This window comes from Microtus pennsylvanicus, chromosome 20, assembly GCF_037038515.1.
Source record: "Microtus pennsylvanicus isolate mMicPen1 chromosome 20, mMicPen1.hap1, whole genome shotgun sequence".
NCBI classification, from domain to species: Eukaryota; Metazoa; Chordata; class Mammalia; order Rodentia; family Cricetidae; genus Microtus; species Microtus pennsylvanicus.
This window is the reverse complement of record NC_134598.1, coordinates 18,486,771-18,506,497: the sequence shown is the minus strand read 5'-3', so window position 1 is coordinate 18,506,497 and position 19,727 is coordinate 18,486,771. Positions and strand designations below refer to the sequence as shown.

The 19,727-nt window shown below is 39.3% G+C and overlaps 1 pseudogene; it reads left to right on the top strand.

Annotated features, from left to right (window-relative positions):
• Positions 1–19,727, top strand: part of LOC142839039 (centrosomal protein of 70 kDa-like) — a 50,720-nt pseudogene that overhangs the window by 6,688 nt on the left and 24,305 nt on the right.

The window sequence follows — 19,727 nt, the reverse complement described above, 5'->3', positions numbered from 1 at the left end:
TGAAAACCAGCATTGAAATGCTGACTGACACTTACTCCAGGCTTACTAGCATTAATCTAAGCAATTATGAGGAGGTCAGAACAATAAGGAAAACCTGGGCTGCAATCAGATATTCTGGCTATTGTAACGACAGATCTGAGGCAGTTGTTTAGAAATTTGTTATAGGTGCCTTAAAAATAACTACATAGATTGGTAAAGAATCACTTCAATTATGCATAAAAATACAGGTTAGATTTTCTATAGGCAGAGTCTCAGCAATATTAGGGACATTAATTTATCTTTTCTGTGAGTATGTCAAAAAGTCTTGCAAGTGCTAAGTCTATAGTTAATGAGCTTATAAAGTTGAAGGAGGCCATATTTTAGCCATATAAATCTTATTAACTAAAATTATTTCATACTATATAATTTAACTCTCAAGATAGTGAAACTGTAAAAATTATGACATTAGAATGATGTTGTGGTTTTAGGACAATAAGAAACACAAGCTTAATGACACATATGGTCAGTATGAACACCTTGGCTTAAACCAATAGTCAGCAAGTTAATCAGTACAAAACTCACCCAAAGTGATTTTGTTTGAACATACTGGAATTTTGCTCTTTAAAAACATTGTTTGGCTACATTAATTGATCATTTCATGCAAAAGAGTTTATTATGTGAATATAATTACTTTCTAAATCTCCATATCATAGAGATGGACAAAATTAGATTTGCTAATTAAATCTAAATGATCTGGTATTATTTATTTATTTAATGCAACAATGAGTATTTGTGGTTCTTTTTCAAAGAATTCCTATCTCAAGTCATTACCATAAGAAGGAGTTACTTGAAGGACACATATATCAGCTAGAAAAAAAATTAAACCTCTCAGAATGATACAGCATGTGATTTGTTCTGTTTGAAATTATATTTACTCATGAATAAATTACAAACAATTTCATTAGAAGGGCTTTTGAGAGTCTGGTTTTTAGATTGATTATTTTAATAGTCTTGTCATGTATTATAAAGTTGTTTGTTACAATGCTTATGGAATTTGAACTGTAAGATTGAACTAAATTCATTCCAAGCCTGACAACATTATTTAATTAGATGAGACCTTGCCAATGGATTGCTTAGGATGTCAGAATCAGATAGAATGCTGCAGGAAATATTCATTTAAACTAAATATAAAAACCTTCCATGAAGAATATACATCGTTGGGAGATTTCAACCGAATTCAGTCAACTTCTTTGCTTAAGTTTCATTCCGTGTCATAACAGCATAGAATTCAGTTGCTTTGCCTGTGAGAAGATTAACAGAATCACAGGATGGAGCCGTCTGTGGCAGAGGAAGATGTTTTCCTAGGATAAGAAGCCCGAGTGTTCCAGACCTGCTGGTGATGCTGCTGTAGATTACAAGAGCTTATTGATCAAAAAAAGACTGATGGTCTGGAGAAAAAAGACAAGCCCAGCAGACACAGCCATCAGCTGGCCCTAACTGACCAGAGATACTTTCAGTTCCTGTGTAGTATCATTTCAGATATTCACAATCCTCAAGCTCCAGCGATTATTTATAAACAGAGCAAGGGAGGAGCCAAAAACTTCAATAAAGATATTGTTCAAGATTGTGGATTTGAACATCTAGTTCCTATGGTAAAAATGTGGGCAGATGGACTGACATCTTTAAAGGTCAGAAGAGGTTGTCAGATCCTTTGGAACTGGAGTTATGGTTTTGAACCATCATGTGGATACTGGGAACTTAACCTGGGTCTTCTGAAGACCAACAATGGTTCTTCCTGCTAAGCCATCTCTCCTGCCCTGGGTGTGGGAGTTCTTGGAAGATGGATAGGTTCTGAAATTGGACAGTGGTGGTACGTTGCACCACTCTGAAAAGATGAGAACCATAAAAATGTGCTAGTAAAGGATTTGTATAAGTCCTTAAAAATATTGTGTGCAACACTGGTACCTTGGCATAATTTAAAGAAACCGGATGAAAATGAAGGTGTCAAACTAGAAGATCTGTTGTTTATAGTAGATACCATGTTGGAAGAGGCTGAGAACAAGAAGGAGAGCCCCGACATGCCAAACTTTCAAACGTTGGGAGCTATTGTTTCTCACTGCCAAAAGCTACTTGATGTTTAGTCTTTAAAGGAAGTATACCCCCAGATGAATAAAGGGTATACCAGGCTTGGCGAAAAAAACAATGTGGTCAGAGACCTGCGGGAGCTCTTAGGACTAGACAGTCCATCCTCATTGTGTGTTGTGGTCAGCACAGTTGGAAAACTGTGTAAGATGATTAATGAGGATGTGAATGAACAGGTTAGGAACTGAAGACCTACAAAGCATTATTAACAAATTGGAAGAACATGAGGAATTTTTTCTAGCATTTCAAGCTTTTGCTAATGATCTTCTTGAAATCTTAGAAATTGATGAGTTGAATGCCATTGTACCTGCAGAAAAAAAAATTAAAAGTACTTTCATACTCAAAACAAATCAGAAGAAGAAGAAGAAGAAGAAGAAGAAGAAGAAGAAGAAGAAGAAGAAGAAGAGGAAGAGGAAGAGGAAGAGGAAGAGGAAGAGGAAGAGGAAGAGGAAGAGGAAGAGGAAGAAGAAGCTTTAGTGTAAAGAGATGAAGAATACAGAGACCCAAGATCAATTTCAGTCTTAAATTCCCCTAAAGAACTTAACTTTTGGAAACTCTGCATTTCTAGAGGTAGAAATAGTTAAAAGTCAAAATGATTCTAAGGAAAGGTATTAGAAATGAATAACTGTACACTGAACTATTGTGGAAGCAAAGCCCTAGCTCCAATAGGGTTGTTAGCTGCTCTGCTGATAATTTTTTAAAAATGGAAATGCTGATATGCTGGTATCCATGCTAATGTAGTCCACAGAGATGAGAAGTTGTTAGTCTTATCCTAACATCTCTTCTTTAATAAAATAAATGATTAGAACTCAGAATCATCCTCCCCTGAGAGATGGTGTTATTCGCAAGCCTTCCCCAAAAACCAAGCTGTGGCTAATGGTTGAATTCACAACAGAATAGCAGACTAATGACAACTTCCTCTGGTCTATAAAATGAAACTGACTTTCCAAGCAGTATGTTCCTCACCAGTTTTCATGGGTCAGAGCTCACTCTACAATATCAAGCACTATACTTGAAGACAGGAGATCCTGTAGGAAGGAAGTGCCTACCTAACATTGCTGAGAGCAGGTCTACCTCATCCACCGTGATGGGCTTGATTATTAAGTGAAATTGCCATAAAAATCAGTTCTATTATATTTGTATAACACTAAAGCAGCAAATATAACATATTTAACACGAAACCATCTAAGCATCTTTATCCCATGCCAAGTCTAACATGCTCAAACAAATGATAATTAGTCTAGTCTAAGGCATGACTCCAGATAGTGTTAGAAGGTAAATTTATATTGTGTAGATGTCTGATATTATTTTCTCCAAAAACTTGCCAGGTTTTTTTTTCAGTCTCACATAGTCTCACACCATCAAAAGAACTTCATCTATTTGAGGAAAACAGTTGCATTGCTCAGCCAGAAACTAAATGCCAATTCTTTCAACCTTTCCGAGGCAGACAGACTTTTCAGCCCTTTAATCAGTGTATCACTGTCATTCTTGTCTGGATGGTGTGTAGCTTCTCGGCATTTCTTTAGACTATAATGATCACATGTGAACATTAACTGCACAGAAAGCGTTCAATCTCTACACAAAGGGCCCAAGCATCTTGAATCTAAAAGCTTGGTGATGTTAGCTACTTGTAACCTCAGAGTCAACATAACATTTCCCTCATAGTCTATGAAAACTTCATTCTTCGTCTAATTATTCTGGGCTACTGTAAACAACCAACTTTACTATTTGTGTGTTGATCACTGGTGTTTCTTCCAATTGTGAATTTTACTATGTTCATGTAACTATATTATTTTTATAACTATTTATATATATATATCATACTTGGATCTTAATCCATCATACTGAAGGCCAGTTTAGCAATAAAATTTCTACATGAATAAGAAAATATCCATTGAACAATCATCTAATATGTCCAGGTTGATTCAGTCGTATCATTAACATCTGATCTTGAGCATCTATACAGTGTAGAGTGATGTGGGAGTGTCATGTCAATCTGTTGATTTCATTGGCTAAGCAATAAAGGAACTGCCTTGGCCCATCTCATTGGTTAGAAGATAGGTGGGAGGAGTAGACAGAACAGAACGCTGGGAGGAAGAGGAAGTGAGCTCAGACTCGACAGCTCTGCTCTCCAGAGCAGACGCTTCAGAGAAACGCCATGCTACCTGCTCCAGGGAAGACGCACACCATGCCCCAGCTCCGACCCAGGATGGACTTAGGCTAGAATCTTCCCGGTAAGACCGGTGCTCACAGATTGTTAGAGATGGGTTGATAGGGATATCAGAATTAGCCAGTAAGGGCTAGAGCTAAGGGCCAAGCAGTGTTTAAAAGAATACAGTTTCCGTGTAATTATTTCGGGGCATAAGCTAGCCGAGCCAGGCGGCTTGGGGTGTTTGGGGACGCAACCCTGCCGCCGCTCCTTATTACTACAGTAGAGTTGCAATAAAATCTGCTCTCACCAAATGAGTTCTATTTTTCTCACCTGATAATTAGATTTTGTCTTAGTCTGGTTACTCTGGACTAATTTCTTTGGTTATGAACTACTTGAAACTGGATGGGCTGTAAACAAAGAAGTAAATATTCAGCTCACACGCTTTGGAAGCAGAGCGAAGGAGTGGAGGGGCACATCTGACAAGGGTCTCCTGCTGAGTTATAAAAGGACAGATGTCATCATGTGACAGGAATATCTGTGAGTGAGATGATCAGAAGCCTCCAGAAACATAAAACATGGGAAAATAAATTGCCTGATTAGAGCAGCGACGAATTCATTCCTGCAAGATCAAGTTCTTTTGTAATGACCTTGACCATCCACCAGTGGCTCATACAGTCCTCCCTCCTCTCTTCAACAGAATTCCTTGAGCTTGGTTCAGTGCATTGCTGTGGTTTTCTATATCTGCCTTTCATCAGTTACTAGACAAAGGCTTTCTGATGACAATTAGGGGAGTCACCAATCTGGTTACAGGAGATGGCCAGTTCAGGCACTATTTCCACTACTGCTAGGAGCCTTAGCTGGGGTCATCCTTGTGGATTTTTGGGAAAGAATCTCAGATGTTGAAGATACAATAGAAGAAATAGATTCATGGGTCAAAGAAAATGTCAAATCCCTAAAAAGTCCTAACATAAAACATGCAGAAAATCTGGGACACTATGAAAAGACCAAACCTAAGAATAATAGAAATAGAAGAAAGAAAAGAACTTCAGCTCAAAGGCACAGAAAATATATTCAACAAAATCATAGAAGAAAATTTTTCTAGCCTAAAGAAGGACATACGTATAAAAAAGTACAAGAAACTTACAGAGCACCAATACACTGGCCAAAAAAAAAAGTCTCCTTGCTACATAATAATCAAAACACTAAATGTACAGAATAAAAAAATAGTATTAAGAACTGCGAAAGAAAAAGGCCAAGTAACATACAAAGGCAGACCTATAAGAATTATACCCAGCTTCTCAATAGAAACTCTAAAAGCCAGAAGATTTTAGACAGACATTTTGCAGATACTGGGAGACCATGGACATCAGCTCAGACTACTATACCCAGCAAAACTTTCAACCATAGACTCTTAGAAGAGAAATTAAGGTACAAATCAAGGTTCGCAGACACACAGCACAACGCAAGATTGTTTGTCTTCTCATCCATAGTGTGTATCATCACCCTAATGGTTGCCAGCAGTTGTCATGTCCTAGAAGAGGTCAAATGGTACATATCAGTTTAAGACTTATCATCAGGAAATCTATTTCTCATCAACCCTACCCAATAAGCATCTCCTTTTACTCTAATGGCCCAAAGTGCACCAATTGGCTTCACACCTTACAAAGGAAGACCAAGAGGCTGTGGAGATGGATCAGTGGTTAAAAGGGCATACTGTTCTTGGAGAGTCCAAATTATAATCCCACTATTCTGGCAAGAAAAGGAGAGATAGAGACTCATAACTCTCCAGTTAAATGTGTCACAGTTTCCATTTTGGTCTTAGTGCACTTTCAGCATGCCAAGCAAATGTGTTGATTTTGTTTTCTCCTAGTTGGTTTACAGGACTACACTGTCACCACTCACAGGAGCACATTATGCTTTCCTTGTATGCTTTGGTGTTTCTCTTTAATTCTAACATCAAGCAGATTAAGAAGCAAGTTCATTACTTGCTATGTTTGTTCTACTCAGAAATTCTGCGATGACTTAATTATACCCAGTAAACATACAAATATCCTGGGCATGCCACCAGGCTTATGTGGTTGTATCATTGTTACATTGTTTATAAATATAATAACTGGATTTTGGTTCTTGTGATTATAATCTTCGTAGGGAAATTAGAAACGGTCCAACAGGTCTTAGAGGAAACTACTCTTGCTTTAGGATAAGACAGAGATAACCAGGATTGTGGTCTTTATTTCTTATTATTGGGTGAATATTGTCAAGGCCAGTAACACTGATTTATTTTCTTATCTGAAAATTAGGTTTAGGATATCTCCTTGTAAGACAAGGTTCACAATAAAATCTATCACCCTGTATCTCCACCCTAGCTTCTTGCTAGAATTGCCTACCAGAAAAAGGAATTCATAGCATTAATTTCCAACTTTTGTAAAACTTTACTGCAGGAAACTTAAGCAAAGGCATCGTTAGCATGCATCACACCTCTGAAAGCTGACAAGCATTAGAAAAAGTACACAAAAGCTGTTATTTTCCATCCTGCTCACTCTAGAATTATAGATCTGTAGGCAAACCGTGGCCTTTATAGTTTTTATTTAAAAAAATTTGTTGTATGTGCTTTCCTAAAAATAATGCATTAAATGTTGAAACACTGACAGATACAAAGATCAAAATGTGGTACCCACTCATCATAATCCTGTTCTAATCTCTGCTGTAAACTGGGAGTTTCTGTCTCTCGCTTTGCTCCTTTGCATATCATGTTCTTATAGCCTTCACTTTCATTATATACCCCTGGGCATTGTGGATGATTATAAGGGATACTGAGAGAACTTGCTTCAAAGTGTTCTAAAATTTCTGTTAGAAGGAAGATATATTTCATTCACAATCTGTGCTGACTTTTCTGGGGAAGTTTTAAATTCATTATCACTTAACATAAAAAATTTGGCTCTGTCATTAAAAATAAAATTGTAATAGTGTCTCAGTATGCAGGGCTATATACAACTTCTCCAGGTTATGCATTAAATATTCTTGATCAATAATGTGTTCTGAAATGTATGTTAAATGAAACACATTTTAAATAATTAACATTCATATGGTGTATTTATTAATAATTAAATAACATATGGTGTAAGAGGTCCTACTATCTATGTTGCTTTATTGGTTAATGAATAAAGAAACTGTTTTGACCTATAGCAAGGCAGACCTTAGCTAGGCATTGAAAACTGAACTGAATGCTGGGAGAAAGAAGGCTAGGTAAAAGAGAAGCCATGCAGCTCCACTGGAGACAGATGCCGAAACTTTACCTGGTAAGCCACAGCCTCGTGGTGATACACAGATTAGTGGAGATGGGTTAGTTTAGGATATAAGAGCAAGTTCAGAAATATGCTTAAGCTATTGGCCAAACAGTATCGCAAATAATACAGTTTCTGTATGATTATTTGGGGGCTGAGCAGCCAGGAAAAAACAATTGGCAAAGCAGCCTCCTACAACAATTGTAATTATGTCCTGTTAAGTCACATGAAACAACAGACTCTTAAGGAGAAAAATATGTGATCTTTCTGGTGTAAAACACAAGGACTACTTCAATTCTGACTTCAGGCTAAAGGATGAGGTTGCAACCTGAATATTTCCACAGATATTGGCAGATAAGGCACCTCCCAGCATCTTTGGAGATAGGGTTACAGGTCCCTGATAAACTCTAGGGTTGATGCTTATCATTTTCTCTGTCTACCATCACCAATATCTCAATATAGCTTTACTGGTAAGAAAGAAGAAAACTTTATCAATGAGATAGTAACTATTGATGCCATTGGCTTGAGGAGTGAAGTGGTGGTTTGAATGGTCCCAGTATGCATCTCAGGAGAGAAGTCCTCTTTTTAACTCAACATTCAGCAGATATTCTTATTCTAGAAAATTATAAATGTCTGCTTTATTATTCTTAGGTTACCTATAGCAGGCACAAGTATAGCTTAATGATATTCAGTATGTGTATTGAAGTGACCTAATACACTAACAGATCTTAAATAATTTTTCTATTTTAGGAAAAAGTGAAAAGATAACACTTTCTTTGCTTTTTCTTCCAATGTAAAATGGAAGCTAAAGGCGAAAGAGGGAATAGGATGTGATAACTAATATATACACAGTTTCTTTGGGACAACGAAGGTTTATGAGATTGGCCTTGAAAGATATACCTTTTCCAAACACTTTCCTCTAAAACATATATTGAATTATATCTTTTCACAGGGTGAATTTTCTAGTATCTCAGTAAAGTTGTTATAGAAAAGGAGTGGAAGAGAGGTGGATTGCCTATGCTGACCTTCTCTTTGTAGTCTGGATGGTTTAATCATTTCCCAGCAGTACTCTAGGAATTTCTTCTTTATGTACATGATCACACTTTTAAATGATGAAGTTTATAAAGTTTCCTAAAAGAATAGAGTGTAGTTAGTGGTTTGTTTTGTTTGTATTTTTAAGGAGAAAGTAATAAGAAAGTCTGTTCTGGGGCCATTTTGAGTGATTACGGTGACTCAGGACATACAATCTGTTTTCCCTCAATTTTATATTACAGCGTGGAAGCTGGAAAGTTGGGGACTTAGATTAGTTCCATGAGTGTCGTAGTTTTGCGGAACAAAGAAAGTCATAAATCAAGGAAAGTCTAAAATACATCAGAGGGGAAGGCACAAAGAGAATCTTATAGGTTTTAGGAAGCAATAATGTGCAGTATTTAGGAACTCTCAAATTTATGGAGAAAAATGTTGTGTGTTCAATTTCTGCCTGTGCGTTTTCTAGTTATACAATATAGGGCAAATCCATTACCTTTACATAAGCACACTCACATAAGGAAACATACATGCTAAGTATGCTTATAATCTCACTGATAAAGATGATCAATGGCATATAGCAAGTACCTGATAAGTTTACAGTGGGATGAAGGAAAAATATAGCAAGACCAGTATTATATAAAATAATTTGACTCCAAATCCTAAGATTTGAGCACTATATATTACTATGACTTCTGAAAGTTGCTGTATTTATTTTCTCTTCATCTTTTTTATCCATAACATGGTGTTTCTCGTCATTTGTTGACCAACCATTCCAAAGACTGAGGTGGGCAAAATGAATAATTATACATTTCTCGCTCCATAGGCTGCTTGGTCATAGCTGCTCACTTCTCGCGTGACATTGGCAGATAGATGCTGGGACAGCATATATGGTCTTTACAGGTGGGACACAAAGATGCCACCCACGGTTGACAGGACAGTATTTTCTGAGTCTAAGAAGTCGGAAATAGGGGTTTATATTCCTATTGCGAGTGTATGACCATGCCTCACTCACCGACTTTCTTCCTGGGTATGTTTTCTCATCTGGAAAGTGGGGGGCTTAGATTAGACCTCCAGCCGCTGGGCTAGTTCTACTCAACCCTATTTCATTACTTCTTCTGTGACATTATACATCCCATCACCAGCCCTGCATCACTCCTCTCAGATGCTGCAGTGAGTCAGCATTGATTTCCCAGAGCCCCATTCCCTGGTGGGAGCTGATTGATCGAAATAAGAATGCTTCAAACAACATTTTCTCAGAGCAATGGAAAATGAGGCTCAGGTGCATATCCACACTAGGCGAAGTGACAGAGAAATGGCTGAGCACATTAAGGCCAAACAATATTAACATCAGGCAGCAGACACCATCCAAGCTCATGGCAGGGCTGGGGGTGGGTGTTGGCAGATCCAGGTATATTACATGTCAGGAACGGGGACTTCTAAGCTGAGATGCAGGATGAGCATCAAGCTCTGAAGTCCCGAGAATTTGTTACTGACTACATTTCAATGGGCATATAGGCACCTCTTTTCATTTCCATCCTTATGCGTTTCATCTGAGTTCCCTGCAATACGTTTCTGGGGGAGACAATGCCTACCAGTGAAGGCTCGAATTTTGTTTCTAAGTCAACTTCTACATGCTTCTTTGAAAGTGACCTTCTTCTGGTTTGTATTCATCGCTTGCATGGAAAAATTAATTCTTGAACTAAGCTGTACCCGCGCAAAATAAATGCAATGCAGATATCAAAGAATATTTACCACTTTAATGATAAACTTACAGAACCAAAGTTCCAGCGTAGTACAGGTAGGGAGGAAATGAGAGAGCGAGCGGCCTCCCCGCGCGTCCATTTATTGGCAGGCATTCGCCTGAGGCAAACCCCGCCCTCTAAAGGGGGCTGTCTTAACCCTACACTAAGGTGTCTTTTTTTTTTTTTTTTTTGCTCAGTCCACTTTTCGTATAATTCTTCTAAACTCAAGGCATCTGTTCATTCTGAACTCTTTCAATCAGTTGATTTTAACATGCCTTTTTGTTTATTATAGTTTCAATAGGGTATCACTCTATGAAAATGTTTTTCCTCTATGTCCTAATCCCCAGTTCATAAATATGTGGCTTGTCAAAAATATCACAATCTTAGCAATGCAGGCAGGATTATGCTTGCCTCACACCAAGCTACATGCTCTAATTCATCCTCTTGGGGTCTATTCGGAAGTGTACAACTGAGTATTTCTAGAGCCAGATACTAATATAATAATAATGCACACTCGTTGAGGAATTACTACTTGACATGGCTGTTTGTTTTACACTGCTTCCTTACATTTTCCATAACTGTTTTAGGTGGAAAATATTACCATACCAATAATAGCAAAGAAAATGAGTCACATATCTGTCATATATAGACACACACACAGCCATGTATCTACAAATATGATTTTTTAACCCTGTTTATTTGATCTTGAGGTTCATGAATACAATTACTATGCAGATTTATTTTTTAAGCTAGCCTGGATTTGGACTGCTAACCCAATTTCCAATCACTACATATGAGAGCAGTTTTAAGAGACTAGCATCAATGCTAAGTGACGTTTGTGCCTGGTGTTAGCAAAGAAGCCATAGCAATGAAATGTTTTCATTATTATCTGCTATGGAGCCATCTTTATTTTCTCAGCTTTCTTTTCCATCCTCTTGAAAAAGTTCCATACTCTGTATGCACAATACATAAACATGAAGTCAGGTGGTCCCTACTAAGGACTAATCTCTGCCACTGTACTTTTCTGTGCTGTATCATAGCAAAGCATGAAGCAGTGATTATTTACAGCTCTGCCTCACTTTACAACACTGTGATCACAATGCTGCCTCTGTGTGCCTGGCCAGAAGCAAACATGAGCAAGCAATTCATTTATTCTAAGTCAATTACCTCGTATGATGCCTTGTTAATTATGTTTGTTGGTATTAAGACGAGCCACAAGCTTCTATTTTCCATGATGCAAATCTTTCTTAACAAATTTTGACTTGTTATTTAAAAAAAAATAGAAACAAATCCTTTAGTTACCATTCAGTCAAGCTATGATATTTTGGAATATAACAATTCCAGTCATAATATCAGCAATTATTTTGGGATACACAGAGCCCTAGAAACATAAGCACGGAAAGAGAGCATGTTACATAGCTAGCCCTTAAACTAAAAATCCTATTTGATTGGAATTCCTCAATGATTTGTTCCTTATAAAACTCAGAATTTGAAATGAAGCCAGACATTGCAAACTATTCAACTCAAAAAAGTCCCAGAAGTACTACAATATACAAACAAATGCTTTGTGGGAAATAAAATAAATTTTGTCCATATAAAAATAGAGGATTAATTATGAGATCGAAAATGGGAAGACAGGGATATAGGATATGGAGAAAATTCTGGCCAGTCTGGGCAAAGACCCTGAGTTTGATTCCAAGTGCTGCAAAAACAAACAAAGAAACGATGCAAGAGAAGCTTAATAAGAAGGTGAACCCAGAGACAAACACATAAGCATCCTCATGAATATTAACCTTCATCAGGCGATGAAAGGAGACAGAGACAGAGGAGCACGGGACAGAAATCTCAAGGTCCAAATCAGGAGCAGAAGGAGACGGAGCACGAGCAAGGAACTCAGGACCGCGAGGGGTGCACCCACACACTGAGACAATGGGGATGTTCTATTGGGAACTCACCAAGGCCAGCTGGCCTGGGTCTGAAAAAGCATGGGATAAATCCGGACTAGCTGAACATAGAGGACAATGAGGAATACTGAGATCTCAAGAACAATCGCAGTGGGTTTTTGATCCTACTGCACGTACTGGCTTTGGGGGAGCCTAGGAAGTTTGGATGCTCACCTTAGGAGACCTGGATAGAGGTGGGCGGTCCTTGGGCTTCCCACAGGTCAGGGAACCCTGATTGCTCTTCGAGCAGATGAGGGAGGGTGACTTGATCGGGGGAGGGGGAGGGAAATGGGAGGCGGTTGCGGGGAGGAGGCAGAAATCCTTAATAAATAAATAAATTTAAAAAAAAAACTAAAAAAAATGAAGAAGGGAAGACATGAAAGAAGCTGAAATTTGAGCAAGATGGTAGAGAAAACCCAAGGAAGATTATCTAAATAGAAAGCAAAAATGGTTGAAAGCCACCATGGTGACTTCGTAAAATGCCCAGCTATTTTCTATCTCCTATGACTCTGGATAGGCTGTGAGGAAGAAGAACCACAGATATCCTTGTGGGTCTGACTCTGCTCTCTTGTGTATTAGTTCCTTGTGGCTGCTGTGACGGATTTCTGCCAATAAGGTAAACTTGTAATCTGACGGTGATGAAGGTCACACGGGAAATTCAGAAGATAGGCTGGTGTGCACCCTTCAAAGACTCTAGGTAAGTTCCCGATAGAACATCCCCATTGTCTCAGTGTGTGGATGTACCCCTCGCACTCCTGAGTTCCTTGCTCGTGCTCTCTCTCCTTCTGCTCCTGATTTGGACCTTGAGATTTCAGTCCAGTGCTCCAATGTGGGTCTCTGTCTCAGTCTCTTTTCATCGCCTGATAAAGGTTAATATTCAGGAGGGTGCCTATATGTTTTTCTTTGGGTTCACCTTCTTATTTAGCTTTTCTAGGATCACGAATTATAGGCTCAATGTTCTTTATTTATGGCTAGAAACCAAATATGAGTGAGTACATCCCATGTTCCTCTTTTTGGGTCTGGCTTACCTCACTCAGGATAGGAACTCACCAAGGCCAGCAGGCCCAGGTCTGAAAAATCATGGGATAAAACCGGACTCGCTGATCATAGCGGACAATGAGGACTACTGAGAACTCAAGAACAATCGCAGTGGGTTTTTGATCCTACTGCATGTACTGGCTTTGGGGGAGCCTAGGCAGTTTGGATGCTCACCTACTAGACCTGGATGGAGGTGGGTGGTCCTTGGACTTCCCACAGGGCAGGGAACCCTGATTGCTATTTGGGCTGACGACGGAGGGGGACTTGATCGGGGGAAGGGGAGGGAAATGGGAGGCGGTGGTGGGGAGGAGGCAGAAATCTTTAATAAGTAAATAAAACAAAGACTCTAGGTAATGCTACATTTTTCTTCTAGCTTCTGGTGCTGGTCACCCTTCCACCTTACACTGTTGGTCTCAGGTCTCCCTCTTTTGCTCATAAGCAGTTATTAGGATCTGAGTCCACCTGGACAATTCAGGATGATGACACCTTTGGATCCACCATTCAATAATATTTGCAAGGATTTCCTTTTTTTTTAATCAAATATGATAAAACTAACAGGTTCCAGAGAACTTATTAATAGTTAATATCTAGGCCAGATATTTCCACTTTCTGGTTTCTTTATATTGTTTCTGAAGAACAATATAAAGGAACATGAAAATTGTAAGTCAGTAAAGAAACTTCATTCGAAAACAAAGCAACAGTACATTTCCGAAAAATGGTGTCACTCTTGAGAGCTGGTCACATGACTGGTGCATAACCAAGGGCCCCAGTTATCATTTGGGGCATCCTATTATGAGGTTCAGGAGAAAGAGGAGTTCAGATGTTAAGAGGTGTGACGGAGGTGGTTCTTGACTTTGATTGACAGGCTTGGATTATTTAAGCCTTTGTGTATGAGTTTGATTTGGGTCATATGAATGCCCAATTATGCACTCCTATATGGCGTTGAAAAGAGCTTCCCCTCCACTTCTAAAACCTCACTGAGAAGTCTCAGTCTGTCCTGATGCACAGGCATCCAAAACTATTTTAGCCCAGATCACTCCATCTTCCTCCATTCCAGGGATTTCTCTGGGACATATTTGTCCAGGTCTGGTGCTAGCTCCAACATAAACCCTCTCTCTGAACCAGCGTGGAGGTGCCAGGAATAAATGGCTTTATCAGGAGGGAGACTCTCGGTGATCCCTTAGGAAATCCTGAGTTCACATCCTGAAAATTCCTCTTGTTTATCATCCAAACAGCCTTTATACCAAAAGGTAAACTGAGGGGGAAGTTCATTAGCATTCTGTTTCCTAGGTAACCAGGTGAATACCTTTAGTGAAGTCCACATCTGCTTACACCTGCTCTATAAGGTAAGCTGAATTAACATCTCAATCCCATGAATCCTCCAAGTTACAAAGAAGGAGCAAAACAATATTCTGATCCTGTTAAGGTAGCAACACTGGAAGGCTAAGTGACCTCCTCAGGTGCTAATTATGGCTCTAGAGCCTGGCTGCCATACCATGTGGAAATACGGGCCAACACATATTTAATAAAAAAAATGTGCTGTCATTAAGAGGATACTAAGTAGAGTCATTGATTTATCTTCAGGTTCACAAGAAGCCTAATGTTTTGATGCAAATGTGAGGGTCACCAACGGGCTGCTAGGAGCATTACTATAAGAAGTTTATGCATATAGTGCAAAACAAGTATTAGCTCAGATTGCTAAGCCACTCCTTATGCTTGCCTACATTAGACAAACAGAAATGCCACTTGAAGGTCTGCAATTCAACTTTCTTAGTCATCACTTGCTTCTCCCAAGACTATCTCGGATTCAGAGAAACATCGCATTTCAGGTTGTGATCTTCCTTCATTCAGATGAGATGAGCTTGTCTTACTGCTGAATAAACAGGACCCAAGAGAAAAGGTAAGAAAGGAACTCAGCTGTACTCTACCAGGATGTCATCTTTTCTCTAGTGTGACAGGGCAAGACAATGCAGAGGTTCCTCCATCTTATATTCTTCCTGGGGTCCTTTCAGATTGTAACTAGAATTTGATCTCTTGGCTGGAGAATCTCTGGAAACCTACCCAACTCTACTCTAGGAAGCCAAGGTCAAGATGCCCAAGCTTACTTAGCTTCTATCAAATTTCCTGCTTGTGCGAACCTCTCCCCTCTAGTTAGTTGCTTATCTTAGACTCCAGTTAAACTGCTTGCTTATGTAAACCTTCCTCTGTAGCTGCTGAGCGAGATAACAAGATGATTTTTGTACTTTTAAAAGCCCCTTGTTCTAAACACTCAAGACTCCACTTGTGTCCCCAAATACCTTAATGTAGTCCCACCAGAATAAAGACTTTCAATTGGCTATAAACTGTTGCTAAGTGGTCATCTCTAGGGGGCTCCCCATAACACTAGCTCATCCTCAATATAATCCTGGCTCACTGAATGATATTATAGTGTGTATTCTCAGTAGCATGATCTTTAAAACCAATGGAAACATAGATATAAATTTCTATTATCATGAAAGATTTTTCTGAGGATAAATTGGTTATTTAGAGAAAATATTCTCTTTCTCAGACCACTGGGGATAGAGTAAAGGATTCTAATACTCACAAATACTTGCATGCTTGAATGAACCGAAAGAAAATGTGTTTAGTCTGCTCCCAGAACCTGAGAAACTGGTTTGCTGGAGCATCTGGTGAGAAGCGACACTAAAACACCTTTGCCTTTCTGCAGTAGGCACTGTCAGGTCAAAAAGGTACCAACCATATTCTCTCCTCCAAATTGGCAGACCCACTGATTTGGTCCTAAATGACAGTCTTGACTCAGCATGTGCTGGACTCTGGGATTGCTGGAGAACAATTTCATTATTCTCCAGGAACCAGAGATAGGGGTTTCTGTCTCCTAGGGAGAGTTACTTCCTTATCTCCCTTTCCTTCTGCCTTTCCCTCTGGCTCCTTATGGCTGTACAAGTCTGGTGCATACCAAGGTCAATGCTAGCCTCCAGACTCCTCCTGTCCATAGCTACACATACTTCTTATACAGCTCAAAGTTCACAAAGGTAGCATCCGGGACATTCTCACCCCCTCCTCTACCCTCAACTCCCTGTATGCTCCAGTTCAAGGGCTCCCCTCCTCTCAGTGACCTATGTTTTTATAATCCCCATGATTTTTCCATGCCATGCTTCCCCGTCACTGGCCTTGTCCAGCTTGCTTTCTTTTCTCTGTGTTCTGGACTCTTCTGTATGCCTCTGGATGCTCTGTCTTTTTAGACGCAATCAAAACCTTCCAACTAATGACAGAATAACCCTTTAGGTGGTTTCTTTAGTGTCCCCTAGCTTACACGCACACTGTATCATCACTAGAGAATAAACGGCTAGCTTCATTTTCTTTTCATGGACAAGGAGGACTAATTTTTGACTGACCCAACATACAGTTGCATTTTTATTGCTCTCTCAACTAAACAATGTTATACCCAGATCCTGGAGTCCCTCCCAAAACCAACTAGGAGACCAAATTTTGTATGGAAAAACAAAGAGGCTTTATTCTTACACAAGCTTGCAAACTCCATCTCTCCACGTGTTCAACGTATTGAAGTGATAGGAGCTCCCCGAGCTCAGCAGGGTAGCAAAGGTGGGGGTAAGGGATTTGAGGTTCAGGACCCCTGATTGGCTGACATTTGTCTAGGAGTGTCCTGACGACGAAAAGCAATGGGTGTATACTGGCAGGTGATCCTATCCAAAATGGTTGGAAGATTAGGAATTTCCTTTGGATGGTCTGTTCCTGGGTGGTGCCTGGGTAGTCCCAGTTTCTGGTCTTTCTTGGAACCAAGGTAAACTACTGAGACTCAGGCCTCTATTGACCTTGTCATGTCTGGGTCCTGCAAACAACCCATTTGTTATCTTAAATACAGACAACTAAGAACTCGAGAAGCAGTTTCAGAAACTAATTCTAGTTAGACCCACAAAGTCGAGTTTTCCAAAATCAAATTACAGAATAATGATGCCAACTATAAAAGTCAATGCTTCTCCGAAAGCTAAAAGTAGACAATTGAGCAAGCAAACTCAAAGATTAACTCTTATAGTGTATACCATACCCTGTGTAGACACAAACACAAAAAGACTTCTCTCATCACAAAGTGTATAAAGACATTTATTCTGGGGCCATGACCTGGGAACAGATGTTGCTGACCCCTAATTATATGTTCCATTGTGAAAACAGTTTCATGGTTTAATAATTATATAGAAGGGAAAAAGCCATAAATCAAGGCAAATTTAAAATATACTGCTAGGTACATCAGATAGGAAAGGCTTATAACAAATGGAGGAAGCATTCCTGTAGGCCTAAGATGCTATCTGATGATATTCTTAGCCTTGGGGTTGGTGGAAGCAAGGAGTCTAAATAAGTTCATAGATACCAAAAGGTTTTGATCTATTTGTCACAGGATGTGAGTTCTGGCACAGAAGCGGGCAAGGGATGGCTGTTCCCAGGGCTAAAGCTAGCCCAAGAGGAGGTAATTAGCCTCCGGACCTGCAGCCTTCCAATCTCTCCGCAGTAGGCTGCTCTAATCAGTCAGTCTGTCTCTGCAGACACAGCTCCTCTCCAGGAGTTCTCTTCACAGGCCAGAGAGGCAGAAAAACAGAAGCAAATAGCACAAATGGTCACACAATAAAGGCACAGGGGCCGCTCCAAAGTCTAACAAATGGCTTATCCTTGTCATTGTTTTTAGTCACCCAAGCCTGTTTACCATGAGACCAGTACTTGGCCAGAGAAGAAGAGGGTGGGTAGTAGAACTGAGTTCTACCTTAGCTACTCTATTATTCTTTCAGTTTCCTGGGGGGCGGGGGGGGAGAACGGTCTTCTTAATTCAGGACTATCATCATTAAAATGCCTTCTTTATTTCATAATTCCTCTTTACCCTTCATCTATTGGTCTCTTTAAAAACATAACTAATTCATTCATATCTTTGGTTCCATTGGATGGGTTAATATGGTTCATGTTAATCTGGAAGAGAATTTCTGGTCATCTTTAAGATTGAGGGGTTAAACACTGCAAGACAACAATTGTCTCTTGCTGTTTCCCTTTTCCCTCTTCGTCCTCCCTTCTTATTCTCCTCTCTCCCCACTCTCTCTCTCTCTCTCTCTGGTTCCCATTCCCCTGGCTCTCTCTTCTCTGCTTCCAAATGAGAACCCAGCTGTCAGGACTGTGCTGCAGTAAGAGGTGTCAAGGACATTATGCTGGGCAAGGAACAAGGAGCACTGATCATTGTTTTTCTGCGTTGTTTACAGAGCATGTCTAGGTAAAAGGAAGGGTCTTTTTCATGCAGAAAGAACTGAAAGTGCTGGAAGGTCTTTTTCTTTGCAGAACAACATTATTTAGGCTTATTAAGTTCTGAATAGTTAGCTTGCTAAAGCTACTCAATGCATTTCATTCTTACCGTCTTGGTGAAAGAATGTATATATTTATATCCCCAAAACATAAATTCACAGTTTCCATACAGTGAATATGGGGAAAGCAATTTTTACCTCTGCCGTTCTATATTGAAGCCAAACAAAGTGACAAACAAAACACTCAGGCACAACAATTTTAGTCTTATAACTGCTCACTTTGTAGACAAAAAAGAACAAAAGCAAAGAACACTGAAATTACCATTTGCAAAATAGCCCTGAATTTTTAGCATACAGCCCGCGCCTCCGGAGCAACACAAGTTGTTCTCTAAATGCACTAGATAAGCTTTTAAAGTTATGGATCTGCAGCACAAACAAATTTAAACCCAAGAAGCCATCCCGTTGCCATGACAATATGATCTGCCAGTTCCCTGACAGGATGAATCACAAGCTCCGGGATAGGATCACACCATTGTATATCAGGTTCTGTGATAACGGCAAGGTGCTTTTAAACCTTACTACTTCGACATTTTCTTTTAGTCTTTAATTTAGGTAAGTCTTAGGCAAACAATGCAATAAAGTTTCAAAAGCATGTCTTTGAAAATAGGCTTTTAGAAAATGTTGACAATAACAATGAACTCGACAGCACAATCTTTAGGATAGAGAGATGAGAAATTATTCAAAAGGAATTGCTTAAAACTAAGAATTACAGGGGAAAGGGGAAAAAAACTAAGAATTAAAACTTGTCAGACTGCTAAGTTTTTATAATTCTACAGACAAACAATTTTCTAATTTGAAATATTCACAAGGATATACTTTTAATTCATCAGATTGTAGTGACCATAATTATGCTCTTAAATCATTTTTTTTAAAAAAAAAAAAAAGAAGAAGAAGAAATAGAAAAAAAGCAGAGGACAAGCCTTGACTTGTCACAGATCACAGGGTCAAAAGGAAGCTCTTTGAAGCACAAAACCAAAAGGTGAGAAATTTCTGTCAGGACAGGAAAATGGCAAGCTGTTGTCAATAGTCTGACCTTCCTTCCCAGCTGTCTCCTCCTTCTC